General features: G+C 44.9%; 1 protein-coding gene across 3 annotated transcripts in view; it reads right to left on the reverse strand.

The window, feature by feature from the left end:
- LOC147685138 (uncharacterized) overlaps window positions 1-15,723 on the reverse strand; it is a 33,689-nt gene extending 17,966 nt beyond the window's left edge. Inside the window, exons 1-2 of one of the 3 annotated variants that reach the window (XM_086941060.1) lie at window positions 15,655-15,723; window positions 14,786-15,001 (exon numbers count right to left, since the gene is read on the reverse strand). The gene's annotated coding sequence lies outside the window, so the exon portion shown is untranslated. The other 2 variants (XM_086941059.1, XM_086941058.1) reach the window with 2 other exon arrangements.
- Window positions 15,724-16,131: the final 408 nt, after the last annotated feature.

Genomic DNA, 16,131 nt, shown 5'->3' on the forward strand with positions numbered 1-16,131 from the left:
TGGAATGCTACCCCCGTCGCCAGAACTGGCGAGGGGTAGTATTCCAAAGTGAAAGACACCTTACATGACATGTTTTGATAAAGCCAAACCAAAGTTGGCATTAACCGCAAGGATTATAATGCACTTAAGAGTATATGGTATGGCTATATCATAGAACAGCTATAAGGACATGGTTCCGAAAGCTGCAGACAGGCTCAGCTTTAGCACCATCTCACATAAAACCAAGCACTCTGCCTCCAGGATTGTTGAGGCCTGCCAAAGGAGTGACTTATAAGTATATGTGTCTATATGTAATGGTCGGTATAGGGATACTATACCTAAGCAAGGGGTGATTACACAACCTTGCCCCAACTGAGTGATCAGCCAGTTGTGTCAATGTGGATGGCCAGCCAGGGGTGGCAGAATACATGCTGCAGCCCCTGGTAGGCCTTGGATGCACCCATGCCCTGGGTACCTATGGTACAGTATACAGGGGCTCACAAAGGTGATCCAATACCCAATTGGATATGTACCTAAAGTACATGGTATGAATTTAGAGAACACAGCTGGGCTGTGGGTCCGATTAGCAGGCCCACAGCCACACTAAAGTTAAGAAACCAGTATATCAGAGCAAAAAGTGGGGGTGACCATAGGATGCAGACCCTACTCTCCTACAGCACTTTCTGCCAAAAAATGGAATGATGGTCCTCCATCAGTCGCTTAGGGGACAGTGGAACAGATTGGAGGGCCAAGCTGGTAGAAGAACAGACCGATTTCCAGAATATTTCCACTCGCTTAGATTCCCTATAAGGGGAGTGGTGGGAAATGTGTTGGGATTAGAATGGCTGATGGAAGATTGCACCTGTAGCCTGAGTCGCCAGGAGCAGGGCCAAGGCGCCTGCCAATTAGTCTAGTTACTAGAGGGGTGTCACGGGGCAGACAAGCCATGAGACTATAAAGAACTCTCATGTCATTGGTACAATGTCCCTACAACAAAACAACCTCTTTTGCAGCAACAGGAGAGCTGGAAACCCCGCTCGTGCCCACCTTCCGTATGTCAAGAGGACTATTCCTTTAACTGGGGCGCGGCATCAGAGGACTCCACCCCCTTTGATGACGCTGAGTGGTGGAGGCCAACAAGAGCAGACTAGAGCTGGAAGGAGGTGTGGTACACCACAGGAGGACCCGAGAAATTGAGAGGATGGAGAACGCGGAGCCGAGAGGAGATTGGAGCGCAGTGGGATTGACAGCTACTGACGGAGCCGCGGAGTACGGAGGTGCCACGAGAGCCAGGAGGCCATTTGGACCACGTTTCGTCCCGCTCTGGCTATCCCAGGCATGGGGGCGGTTTGCGGGCTGGGCAGGGAGGCGGGAGAAACCAGACGGATAAGGGATGCAACCCCTACCTTACCCCTCCGTAGGTGTATTCCCCTCCCTGCACCTTCATGCCTTTTCTTTACATTGACGTGCAACACTGAGTGGTTTCCTTCACTACCGTCCCCGTTTTGGCACTTAAAGCACGGATCATTTACACATATTCGTTTTTTTCTCCTCTATCACCACGGGAGCCGCCACCTGACCAGGAGGAGCAGACTGTCTGAATACCTGCCAGAGGTCCCTTAAAAGACGTCCTTACCGCAACCACTATCATCTGGAGGAGACAGCTTATATAAACTATCCTCACCATTTCCCTGAACTCTGGCTACGTACAGGAGACGCTTCCGATCTTCTCGCATTAGGAAAGTTGGAGCTATTGGTCTTGTAAATGACGCATTTTATATTTATGTGTTGGTTTCGAAAATAGTGAAATTAATAGCTTTGTCATTTACAATGCCAATACTTTTAACTTTTGCAAATGTGACACTTATAGCATTTGTAATGCAACATGTGTTGTATTTATGCGACTTAGATGTATTGATATTACTATTGGTATTACTAATAAAAATGGCTTATATTTTTTTAATTAATGAATACCTAAATAAAAGTTATTGTAATTTATAATGGCAATAGCTTAAACTTTTCTAAATACCTTTTGTGAAGATTACGTTCAGTGTATTTTATTGTGACGAAAATCCAAGAACTGAAGTGAAATATTAACATTTTTGTGACATTTGTAATAAAGCTTGAAACATTGAGAGAACATTTGAACGAGTTGTTGAATTGTTGCACTGATTGATGCTGTGGTGGTGCGGAGAGATGTTGTGGTGGCGACTAGTGATGCTGTGATGTTCAGTGATGCTGTGGTTGCGCATAGTGATGTTGTGGTGCCCTTGAGAAGAAGGCGGGTGACAGCAGCAGATGAGCTCGGGAGAAGAGAACAGGGAGTTCTAGAAGGAGGTGGGTGGAAGAGAGCTGCATAACAGCACAGCAGAAGCAAACCTGGAGTTAAAGAAGGAGGCAGGTAGAAGAGAGCAGCAGAGCAGCAGATCAGCGAGTTAAAGAAGGAGGTGGGTGGAAGAGAGCAGCAGATGAGCTCGGGTGAAGAGAAGAGGAAAGGGAGTTAAAGAAGGGTGTGGGGTGGATGAGAGCTGCAGATCAGCACTGGATAAGAGACCAGGGAGTTAAAGAAGGAGGCGGAAGAGAACAACATTAGCATAGGAGAATGGAACAGTGAGTTAAAGAAGGAGGCGGTGGAAGAGAACAGCAGATTAGCACAGGAGAAGAAAACCGGGAGTTACAGAAGGAAGCGGTTGGAAGAGAACAACATTAGACAGGAGATTAGAACAGGGAGTTAGAGAAGGAGGCGGGTGCAAGAATAGCAGATTAGCACAGGAGAAGAGAAGCAAACAGTTAAAGAAGGATTTGGGGTGGACGAGATCAGCAGATCAGCACAGGAGAAGATAACATGGAGGTAAAGAAGGAGGTGGGTGGAAGAGAACAGCAAATCAGCACAGGAGAAGAGACCAGGGAGTTAAATAATGAGGCGGGTGGAAGAGAGCAGCAGATTAGCACATGTGAAGAGAACAGAGAGTTAAGGAAGGAAGCGGTTGGAAGAGAACCGCATATTAGCACAGGAGAATAGAACAGGAAGTTAGAGAAGGAGGCAGGGTGAAAGAACAGCAGATCAGCACAGGAGAAGCGAAGAGAGTTAAAGAAGGAGTTGGGGTGGACAAGAGCAGCAGGTTAGCACAGGAGAAGGTAACATGGAGTTAAAGGAGGCGGCGGTGGAAGAGAGCAGATCAGCAGACCAAAAGAGAATTGGTAGTTAAAGAAGGAGGCGGGTGGAAGAGAGCAGCAGATCAGCACAGGAGAAGAGACCAGGGAGTTCAAGAAGTAGGCAAGTTGGAAGAGAACAGCAGACCAGCACAGCAAAAGAGAACAGGGAGCTAGAGAAGAATGCGGGTGGAACAGAGCAGCAGATCAGCTCGGGAGAAGAGACCAGGGAGTTAAAGAAGGAGGCAGGTTGGAAGAGAATAGCAGATCGGCACAGGAGGAGAGGAGAACTGGGAGTTACAGAAGGAGGCGGGAAGAAAAGAACAGCAGATCGGTACAGGAGTAGAGAAGATAACAGGGAGCTAGACAAGGAGGCGGTGGAAGAGAGCAGCAGATCGGTACGGGAGAAGAGAAGTGAACAGGGAATTAGAGAAGGCGGTAGATTGAGTGAGGGCAGTAGAGTGGTAGATTGAGGAGGGCGATTGGGTTGGAGGGTGGGGCTGGAGTCGTTGGAGTTGGAGGGTGTCGTTGCTGCTGGTCCCCCCTCCCGCCGCCATTTCACGTCCCGCGGCTGCCGAGTGGAGGAGGTGGACTGCCCTTCCCAGACTGCTTTGCGGCAGACATCCGATATTTTCGCACCCGGAGGTGCTTTAAATCAGAGCCCAGCCCCGGTGGAGTGGGCGCTCTTGGTCATTGAGGGAATTGCTGGCCTACTTACTGTGTTTTTCATTGCTGCTGGTCCCCCCTCCCGCCGCCATTTCACATCCCTCGGCTGGCGAGTGGAGGAGGTGGACTACCCTTTCCAGACTGCTTTGCGGCAGACATCCGCTATTTTCGCGCCCGGAGGCGCTTTAAAATCAGAGCCCAGCCGCCGCGTCGCGGGATAGCGCGGGGCTAAGCCCGGGACAAGGGCGGGCCGTCTGTGGCCGAAGGAGGCCGGGACGTGCCACTCTTACATTTGCGATCCCAGACATATACTTGTAAAGTAAGACTACCATATTAATATTTGGCACTAAGGATTGGCTTACTATCAGCTCTGATTGTGGTTGGGCCACCCTTCTTATTATTTTAGCACCACAATAAGTGAGACATTCTTGCCCACTGCTACACCCAAAGGCATAGCAAACACCCGTTACAGATCACACTAGGGAGGATGCTGAATCATCTGCCAGAGATGGTAGGAAGAAGTTGGTTATCAAAGACCACAGAACTGAGCCTAAAAACAGAGGGATTAACACCCCTCGGAAAGAGGGTAAGCCTCCAAAGCCCTCATGTATCAACCTACCCCCAGAGTCAGCACCCTACACGGTAATCTTGGCAGGCGTTCCAGGGATCCAACAAGATAAGCTAGAGTCCCACAGAGAGCTCAAGAATAAGGTTATTTATTGGCTCAATGAAAATAGGTCACTCCCACCCAACATGAAAGCAGAAATTTTGCTCGTAAGAAGGGGGAGCTGGTTGGGTACCAAAATAAAGGGTCTGGAGGGCGATTGCATAATCATATATTTTAGGGACCCTAGAGTGGTTAGGCACATTTGTTATCACTTCAGTAATCGGGGTGCCAGAGGAATTCTAACTCTCGATTTGTGCTATTTTTAACCCAACTTATCCTGTGGAGAGACCATTGTTCAGTTTGATGGGTGGGAAACGATTTCTAGACGCTACTATGATCATTTAGACAGGAGTTCCACCTCCCTCTGCTCAATCGCTTTGAGCCACTGAGTAGCCTGGAGTGGGTGGACTGACTGGACAACGGCCACAGGGGTATTAGCCTAGTTTGGCACACGGGGAAAGGTTGTGTTGTCTGGGAGGAGAAAGCAACTAGCAGCAGCCCAAAGGGGGGCTACCGGGTGCAGGTACGGAGTTCCCAAACTTAGCTCCCCCCCCCCACATCCCGTGCGTCAAACAAGATCAGGCTTCACACCCAGCCCTGCTCCCATAGAGCAGCGCCCAGGTTACAAGCCCATCCTGTACTAAGCCCACGAATCTTGCGGTAGCAACATACGTGGGGGAGGTCCAGTTGGAAAAGGGAGAGTATATGCCCATGGAAACAAGTTCTAGTGAGAATGGGTGCCCAATTCATGGCGATAATGATGACTTGGACGACCATCAGGCCATGTCCCCTCACCAAACGCTCGCAGAAAGTGATACCCATCTGCTCACTTTGGTTTCGTGGAACATAGCTGGTTTAAGGAGCAAAATTTCTATAGTAGAATGGTCCGCTTTGGTGGAGAAATAAGACATACTGACCTTCCAGGAGACTTGGGCCGTGGACCCTGTTTACCTACCTGGTTATCTTAACTTCTATAAAGTAGCAGTCAGAGGGGCTAAGGGCAGACCCTCAGGAGGCCTTAGCATAAGGGTCAGACAAACTATCAACTGTAGACCCACCGAACTAGTCGTTGACAGTCTGGATCTTCTAGTTATATTATTGCACTTCCCGGACTGTCCTGATACCCTCATTGCAAATGTGTACAACAGAGGCCAGCCTGGAGGGCGTAGTACCAACACATTGCTAAAATTAGATGTTTTTTTTGGACTCAGTAAGCCCAGACACAAAATTAATAGTAGGGGATCTAAACTGCTTTTTTGAGCACCTGAACTCCGATGGGGAAACACTTCTGACAGAAGTGGATGTTCAATGGAACATCCCCCCTCTCGATCTTATACCCATAAAGAATTTGACTGAATCTGCCCTCCAGTGGATGGGCCTCTGCCTAGAGCGCGGCTTTAGGGCGGCAAATGGAAGGACTGACTCCGACAAAATGGGCAGGAATACTTTTGACAATGTCCTACGCAAAAGCTGAATAGACTATGCCCTCAATAAAGTAGAGTTCTGGTCAACCTTAAGGGACAAGGTGATTTTGGATCGCCCTGAGTAACCACAACCCCCTCGTAGTCAGTCTTCAGTTAAGCAGTGACTCCAGACGTAAAGATCAAACTGAGCTAGCCACTGCTGATGCCCTTCTTACTAATGACCTACGCAGGGTGTGCTGGCCAAGGGTCGCCATCGACCCCGGGGCACTAGATGAGATTAGCACCAAAGTTTCACGGGCCCTGGAAGTTTTGCGCTCCCTTCCAACACAGGATGACATCAATAGGGAGATGATAAAACTTCACGAAGACTTATTTACTGGCCTTAAACCACATTTCTCCAAATCCAGTAAACCAAAGAACCAAATCAGCCAACCAAAGTGCAAACATTGGTACAATCAATCATGCGGGAAACCTACAGTATACTGGCCTCTGCTATTAAAACTAAGAACATGGTTGATATCAGATTAGCTAGGAGATATTATCGCAAAGCTAAAATCCTGGCCAAACAAGATTGGGACAATGAACATTGGCAGGACCTTCTTGTTGCCAGCAAGCATAAAAACCTAACCAAGTTTTGGCACATTGTTAAATGGGGCAATTCCCTTAACTCGCAGGCTCCCACAAACCACGTCCCGGCGGAGATCTGGGTTGAGCATTTTGAGTCCCAGTTTTCTGGGCTTAATCGGATCGACAAAATTCCCCCCTATAACTCCCGTCTCATGGCCAACACGCATGACCTCACATTTGACTGTAGAGAAGTTGAGGAAGCTTTGAGTAAGATCCCTCGTGGAAAGGCTCCGGTTTATTGACTGCATCCCGGCAGACCTCTTCAAACACGACCAAACTGGGTACCCTACATTGCATTTCTAGCTACTGCTATCTCCAAGGGGGCTGTCATACCAGATGGAGCGGAGCAGAGATACTGCCAATATACAAGAAGGGAGACCGTTCAAGTCCGGGGAACTATCGTCCAATCAGTTTGATTTACTCTATCCAAAAAATCGTCGCCAGGATGGTCCTAGCAAGAATACAGAGTTGGATAGAGCTGCAGAATATTTAATCACCCCTCCAGGCCGGGTTCAGATCGTGCATCAGTACCATCGAGCAGGTCCTCAGGTTTCAACTGATTTATTGGAAAATAGTCAGCCTAGGTGGTGGTACTCTGTATGCCGCCTTTTTTGACCTTAAGTCAGCATTTGACCTAGTTCCTAGGGCCAAACTGTGGGGGGTCTTAGGCAGCTTGGGGATGCCCCCGGACCTCCTGAATGTCGTAATTAGGCTCCACAAGGCACATTTTGCTCCAAGTTCGATGGGGCAAGCAAAGGCAGGTCAAAAATAGATTCGCAGTGTCACAGGGTGTCAGGCAAGGTTACGTCCTAGCGCCAACCCTGTTTTGGTTATTCATCAACAGGGCTGTGCAGTATTTTTCAACCTTCCCGACAGACGCCCCTTCCCTAGGTGGCACCAAGTTTCCGCTACTCATGTTTGCGGATGACACCCTTTTACTATCGCAGACACAGATGGGCCTGCAGGCGGCCCTGAACAAGTTTGATGATTTTTGCCAAGATCACGACCTACAGGTTAATGTCACCGAAACCAAGTTTATGGTTCTTAACAAGGGCAGACCTGTGGTGGGCCATGTCACGATGAACACAAAGCTAGAACAGACTAATGTTATGACTTACTTGGGGATTGTCTTAAAGAGCAAAATGAGTTGGAAGCCCCAAATAGACACCATATCCCTTAAGTTTGCCCAGCTTTCAGGGTGTTTGGTAAAAGAACAGATTGTCCCAGACCAAAAGGATAGGCCCAGCTTTGAAGATCTACAACTCCAGGATAGGTCAGCGATCCTGTACGGTGCAGAACTCTGGGGTTTTGCGGACCTTTCCTCTTTGGTCAAAGCTCAAAATAAATGTTTAAGGAATCTCACAGGTCTTCCCTGCTCCAGTCCCACGAGACCGTTACTAATGGATTTAGGCTGTCACACCATAGACGACATTGCTCGCTTTAAACTAGTGGCTCTATGGAGGAGGATCTGGACCACTCCCGAACTAGCCCCATATGCTAATGCAATTTTGGATGTTCGATCCATTTTGGGTTCGGGTAACCTACTATGGTTCAAGCAAGTCAGATTGCTCCTAGAGTCAATGGGCCTGGGAAATCTGTGGCCCGACCCTGCTAATAATCCCCTCCCATCTAAAAAACTATTTAAAAGCCTATACTGGTCTTTAATACGCCAGAAACATTTCAGACAACTTCGGCCAACTCGCTGTCTGGTATGTTCCTGGAGGTTAAAAGTGATCCTTCACTAGAAGACTACTGGGACATTATTAGCAGGTCCTGCAACAGGAAACTTTGCCACCAGTTAAGGGTCGGCAGCCTACCTATTCGAACATTTACTAAAAACTGGAAGAGTCAGGTGACCGAATCCTGTTGGTGTACCTACTGTAGGGAATCCATTGGGCACATATTCTTTGAGTGCCCGGCTTATGCAGCCCCACGGGCCAAATGGTTAAAACCCATTTGTCGCAACATGGGTACAAGGGTGGGGTCTGTAGCCTTAAGGATCCTGAAGTAGGACACGAGCGAACCCATTGTAATTGCTGTGGCAAAATTCCTAGGCTGGGTGTGGATCATTAGGGCCGGCCGCAAGCAGAGTAGTGATTTTACATAGTTTTTATCCTCATTGTAATGATTGTATTTTTATGGTATATCAACCTCCATTTTAAAAATGTTAGTATTTTTTCATTACAAGCCTCATGAAATTGTATTTTAATCTCTTTTATAAATTGCTGTACGCCTTTTCCTATGAATGTATTTTACACTGAAACGTCTTATGATGAATTAATCGAAATAAAGACATTTGAAATTTGAATCTGTAAATTATAAGACACCACTGACATTTAATGTTATGTATCATTTAGAATTACAATTACGATAATTAAAACTACGTAATATTGCAACACGGTATCCCTGTTTGCTTGGCTAAAGAAGGTAGATGGGGCACAGATGCCTATATCTACTCTTTAACCTTGCCGCTTATCCACTGATACCGCTACAACACTTTGTGCTGCATCAATTTCTTTGTGGCTGCTGCACTTTGGCTATCCTGACATATTGTACCCAAAGTTTCAGTTTTATACCCCATTCTTTAAAACATATGTACAGCTTTCTAGCAGTTTGGTTAGATTGTAAGTTTTCATATGAAGGTCGCACAGCTGCTGTTGCAATATGATTAACCCATTCGCTGCAGTGCAAGGGGGGGGGGGGTTGGGCGTGGCACTCCCGGCTGTCATAAATCATGGTGGGTGTGTGCTCATGACGGCCGGGAGCCGTCCGAACTCCGCCCACTGATTGCTTCTCTCGCACAGGCGGGGAATTAATACTGCTTGGGCGGACCGGCAACGTTCGGTCGGCTACCGGCCGCCATACGCATACTGTGACTCATGACAACAGGGAACCGTCATAAGCAGTGAAGTAGTTAAAGGTCTATAAATTCTATCAGACAAAGACTGCTCCTGAGCGTTGTCACTAACTTTTTAAACCTGAATGAGGACAAGAACGATCACGTGCCAGCAAAATTGGAGGACTCATTTCTTGCATTACAGTAAAGAACTTGGTAACTGTTTAAGCAACCCTGGGCTCGAAAAATCCACTCGCATTGTTAAGCAATATTTAATCAGGACAGTATTTTTAGGGACTAATCGCCCTCTCTGGCGTGCTGAAAATCTTCTGGCTTTGGCCCCAGAACAAAAAGTAAATATAAAAAGACAAACTGATTTTTGACCTCTGTCTGAAAGCGGAGCAAAAGTGGCAAGATGAGAATTAAACGTATCTTTATTGCTAAAAAATTGAAAGAGCAATAAAGACGCCTTTAAATCTTATCTTTTCACATTTGCTGGCTTTTAGAGAGAGGTCAAAAGTCAGTTTGTCTTCCTACATTTATTTTTCTTTATGTGACTGAAGTTAGAGGATTTTGTAAAGTGAACTGTGTGACGACTGAACTGTGCAAAGTATGTGAAATGTAAAGCTGTAAAATGTCAGGCTTTTTTATAACACTGAAATAGCTAAGTGGACTGTTCTAAAATTTCAAATATTGTTTATTAGTTATGAAGACATTTTTGTAATTCTGTGATGTAAAAAATATTTGTATAGGATCAAAACAAATTAGAGCACTTTACGATGCGTACATTTTAAATATTTTTACTGAAACCCAATTTTCAAACATTTTTTATGCACTATTCAGTAAAACTACATGTTAGTGGTAACTTGTTGTGGCCGTGTCAATGGAAAATATTCTATCTGTAAATGGCAGTGCTCTACCACATCAGGCTTTAGTAATACATTTATTTAACCCCTTCGCTGCTGGCCCGTTTCCGCCGCTGTGCGGTAAACAAATGAACAGGGCGGGGCCGTGACGAACCCCAGCCGTCATCAGCACACGAGCACCACGGAGCGTGACGGCTGGGGTTCGTCACCACCATGCAAGGGGTTAAAGTGAGTGGTGTAAACATGAACTGGAAATTATTACTGCTCCTGTCCAGATGACAATGCTATTAGTGAACTAAGAGGCAAGCCAGGGATCATGTGTACCATATATATATGGGCTTGTTTCTTGTTATACATGGAGCAAATATTTAGTCTAGTAAATATGTTTTTTGTACAGCAGAAATAGTGAACACGCATATTTGAAGGTGTTCTCTTATGTGATAAGAAAAAGGTGGCTCCACAAGACAAAGTATTTGCCTAGGATCCTACAATTTGAGACCAGTTCACGGGTTAAGTACATTACAGTTAGGTCGAGTAGATTATTCAGGTTAATAGACTTGCAGGTCTAGTAACAATTGTATGATTTTTCGAGCCCTGCATCAGATACCTTTTCTCCCTCAAAAAGAAAATTTTGTATATATGCTTAAACCACTTAAGAAAATCCATCATATTCTCCCACTGAAGAGGTCCAACCAAGTGGCGATCATCTGTGTCCTCTCTCATATAGACTATTATAATGCCATATACAGGGGTCTGCTCAATTGAGTGTAGGAAAAGTCACAGCACCATCAAAACTCAGCAATAAAAATAGTGACTGGATTTACTTTTTTTATGGGGGAGGCCTGTCAACAACCAGAAACTAACATGACTGGTTGTGTACAATGAAACGGTTTGCTAATACTGTGTATGCTAATACTGTGTATGGTTCACAGAAAAAGGGGGCACCTATATCTGAGTTAATAACTCATCACTGCCCCATTAGGCACAGCTTTACTTCTTAAGGCAAAACTGGAAATAGAAAACCCTAATGACTCCATCTTGTCAACAGAATGCCTTTCGAACACAAGAGATACGCAAGACCGAATAAGACAGCAGTAATGTGTGCCGAAAATGGAGTTTTAATACATGTGCTAGTCGCGGGGGCGGTCATGATAGTTGGTAAAATACAGTTCCAAGAAATAACCTACTGACCATATATGGCCTCGAGGGAAATCTGGGATTAGCTCAGACATGAATAAAAAACACTCACAGTACAAAACAAGATGGTGTGACTTATCAGTGGATGTGCTCATGGTGAGCAACGGAATGAAGCCAGGACGCAACCATTGTATCCAATGTTCGAGCAAATGTAAATAAGCAGGTGCAACAGTTGTGTTTTGAGACTTGCTGAATGTCTCTGCATGGGAAACTTCTGGAGGCCTCCAAGCTGCGAATAGAGAGGATACTAAGAAACTAAGGGCCATACGTATCAACACATTTTCCCATAGACACTGAATGGGTAAAACCCTTTGATACATCTGGCCCCAAAACTTTAGACGGACGTGGTTTTTGATGTGCCGAGGGAAATAAATTACCACAATACGTATTTAAACAAAAAAAAAAAAGAAATAAAATAAGATTTTGAGAGCAAGATAGATGGCTGCCTTTGTAGTGAGACCTAGAATGAGGAATTAATGCTATTAGATATTCGAGTGAGTTATCTTAGAATTATGATCCTTCCTTTTTGCTGAAACCTAGACTAAACCCTTGTTTGTGGCATTTTTTCTAACATGCCACATTTTGGTAAGTAACCTACAAGTCAGGGTACTTTTTCTTTAAGGGAGTATATCTAAAGTGTGTTGGGTTCAAGTCCAGTCATATAAAACACCTACTATCAGGGCTCATCATAGTTGCAATACTGCCTATAATTGCAACAAAAACAACCCACAGGTTCAGGCGAATGTTCAAAAACTGATGGCCCCAGAGCATATAATGTAATCAAATGGGGAAGCAGAGATTTAAAAAAACGCACCTTTTAGCTTCACTGTTTCTAGATTGTTCATAGTAATTCAAAAAGGCGGCCCTGTGACTGTCCTGCAGTTAATATGCACTATGTCTGGAAACTGCCCTCATTTTTAATACCATTTACGGCCAGCATAGTTTGACAATCTGATAAAGCCACGATTAGATATCAAAACATCTAGTACTATAGCTAAAACAAACTCACGGGACCACTTCCAGCAGTGGGATAGGTTTACAGTGTCCACCTAACTGAATTGTCCCTCTTGTTTCGGGTTCTGTGAAGAATTTTTAAGTAGTAACCACTATCCTTATAGTGCCTATTTTTATGTGTGTCCAATGTTTACAAATAAGGCAGTAAAAAGACTATGAAGGCTTATTACTGAGTCTTAAAATGTAGGTGGTGTATAGGCAGCAGCCTAAGTGAATACCATTGTTGACCATTAGTGCACTACTACAACTAAATTCAAATAGGATAACCAAGGTACTCTTTGTTCACTTCACTTTTAGAGGCTGGCGATAGTCAAGACAAACGTCAGGGTGGCAGCGAAGGGATTGAAACTCTAATTGACTTATCAACACTGATGAACTCAATATCTGGCAAGATCTATAGGTAAAGGGCCAGGTCGCAAAAAGTTTGAGACTTGAGCAATGACTTGGCAACCTGTCTCAGATTTTATGATGCAACCTATGTACTAATAAGCCTCGTCACAATCTCCAGTCATGTTGGGTGGCTGAATGACCTGCCTAATCAGTATTAATTAGGTAGGTCACTATTTAAACCCAGCCAGCGTTATTGGTTGTAAATGGGACGATAGTCTGGAAGAGCAGCATCCACGCGCCAGCCCCCCCCCCCCCCCCAAAAAGCATTGGCAAAGCAAATAGGTCTCGCCCTTTAACTGGCGTGTGCCTACCTATATGGTTTGCAAATGCTTGTTCATTTCTACTTTAAATTACTAAAATGTCAGTGATGCCATGGTAAAGTAAAACTGCCACGAAAGCTGCTGGTGCATCATGTGTGCACAATCATGCACACAAGTGGTAACCATCTTGGAATGTTTTATAGCCATAAATAGATGTTTAATGTGTGTGTACATGGGTTTTGGGGAAATAGACCGCTGGGGCTCTCAGGGGATCAAAACCACCCCCTGAGGGATTTATATACTGAAATGCAGTGGGCTGATATAAATGCGGATGTACAACTCTTTTAGCCAATGCCTAAAGTCAGCTGAACCGCTCTAGAGAATGGTTGAAATGGGTTCTCCAAAAGCCCCTTTCTATAGCTGTACATAAGTGTATGAATGTTGTGTAGTGTTTGTTTTATGAGGACATTATCTGTTGCCAGACAGTAGGTAAGACCTAAACTTAGATCAAAAATGTGACCAGTTCTCCATGCAAAAGTGCTGAGTTAATATCTAATCTCTAATATCTGGCCATGATCAACACCAGACTATCTGTGCAGGGGCTTGGAGTAAGCTAGTGTATACTGTACACTTGCACGCATAGTATGGCATCAAAATTGTAATAAACACCTGCAGGATCCGATTTAGTCCCTGCCACTTGATTGCCCAACCAGGGTGACTAAGTGAAACAGCCATGAGTTCTAAAAACTCCAAAAGTATATTGCTGAATGTCAACCGTTATTTGTAGTGATGGGGTTCCTGGAACCACACTTGCTCCTCCCTCCTGTACAGGTGCACATAACTTACAACAGACTATTAACATGAAGAGAACAGGATAGGAGAGTCACTTTTAGCACACTTTAACAAGAGACGTGATGCAACCAGAGTAACCTTTGAAATGCAATTGAACTATGGGTGAAGGGGATTGCGGCAGCACCCCCAGAATAACTTTGTAGGAGTTCTAAAAGAATGATGACAATCAATTTAAGTCCATCAATTTTGTTTTTTATCTTGTAGCATTTGATTTGCCTTCAAAGACAGGATACCCGTAGGGTGACAGTATGCGCCATATAGGTAATGTCGTCTGACAAATTACTTCTTATGCCTTTAACACGTAGGCGGGTGTTTACTTTCTCCCACTCTTACTGCACAGTGAGTCAATTTCGCAACCAAGTGACAAATCTCCTGGGTCACAGATATGAAAAGGAGAAGGCAGCAGCATGTCAAATATGTTGTAACAAAAGTGAAATACTTGTAAACTTACTTATTTCTAACTTTATCAGCCACAAGGAAAGGAGCAAATAAGGTATACTGTTTTTTCTAAATCTGAATTGTGATGGACACAGCGATTTTAATGAGAACTCAAATAAACCAAGACACTTTATTTGTGTGATAAGTCCGCACTGAAATCAGATTCTCGCAAGTTGTTTGTGCACCATCTACGTTTAACGATAAAGATTCATACCATATGGCAAATTTAATTGCCTTTTCAATAGGACATTTCAATTGAAAATGTAATCTCTGCACATTACAATACTCTCTATGGCTTCACCATGCCTCTCTGGATACATACCAACCCTACTACTCATCCTAAATGGACATGGATCTTTTGCTACATTTGACGGGTAACAAGCAAAAAAAAAAAAAAATTAATCCCCCCAGCTTACCTGCCCAGCCCTTGCAGCTGGTCCATATTGAGAGCTAAATTGGTAATGGGAGAGAGCACAGATCGGAGAGTCTCAGTTCTGAAGAGGGACTTGGAGACTGGCAGGGAGGTGTCAGGGGAGCACGAGGCGGGCAGAGAGGCGGCGGGGTCCCCAGGTCGGAGCAGCTCGATAGCCGTCCATGATGTTGATAAAATGACGCGGTGGGGTCCTTCACGTCTGCAACCAACGCAATATATAATAAAGACTAGATTAATGTGTGTGATTTAATGGGCTACATACACAAGAAAAAAAAGATTGAAGTTGTGATTCGATAGAGTTCGAACTGATCATACATAAAAGTTAAAACAATATTATTCATGCAACACACGCGAGTGAAGTAACGGCGTAAAACACATCAAACATATATATATATATATATATTTTTTTTTAACACTGAACGCCAGACTAAGCAGTTGTAAATCATGTTAAACGAGCGTACACCCGAGTTCCTCCTGCAAACGAATTCGTCCAATCATTTATAGCCACATATATCCGAAACGAAGATACATGAAGAAGACCGACAAGAGAAAGTCAGGCGGGGACCATGGACACCAAAAGCACACGCGCCGAAAGACGACGCATGTGGTGAAAACCCGATAATACCGATTAAAACTTCTTCCATTCGAGGACCTGGACATATTTCTTAGAACAGGTTTACTCTTTGTAGCGAAGATATTGGGCACCCTTGACAGAATAAACTGCCCGTTAAAAATCGCTGATACCTGGAGGATAGGGTTGACGCACTAAACTTTAAATTCAAACCAAAAACGCGTATAGCCTGTAACAAAGGTAAAACACAATAAGATGCTACGGAGAACTCATAACAGCACCTACGCCAGAGGAGCCCGCCCCTACTTCCGGCTTCTCTTCTGCCGTGACCCCAGCCGCTTGGTGCCTTCTTCCTGCCCCCAGCAACTAAAACTGGCGCCAACCTACACCAGCCAATCAGCATATTCGCTAGTATTACCTACAACGGGTGACAACCAATCGATCCACGGCGTTCATTAAACTAGCCTACTGAATCTGTCAGGTCACTTACGCGGACATTTTAAGTGTGATTGACAGCAACGACCGCCAACCCGTAAGTAATATTTTCGCGGTATATCTAAAAGGGCCAATAGAAAGCCAGCGGAAGGACCGTGGCGTGGGATGGAAATATTCTAATATGCGAAAACTCCCGGGATAGTAGCTCAGAACACGTTTTACGTAATCGCTCGCTGTCAATTGTGTAAACAATGTTTTGTTCTTTTAATGTGCGTCCTCTGGGCAGCGCAGGATCCGATTGGTAAACAGCCCGCCCTTTCCCA

The sequence above is a fragment of the Lissotriton vulgaris genome, chromosome 10, assembly GCF_964263255.1.
Source record: "Lissotriton vulgaris chromosome 10, aLisVul1.2, whole genome shotgun sequence".
Classification (NCBI taxonomy): Eukaryota; Metazoa; Chordata; class Amphibia; order Caudata; family Salamandridae; genus Lissotriton; species Lissotriton vulgaris.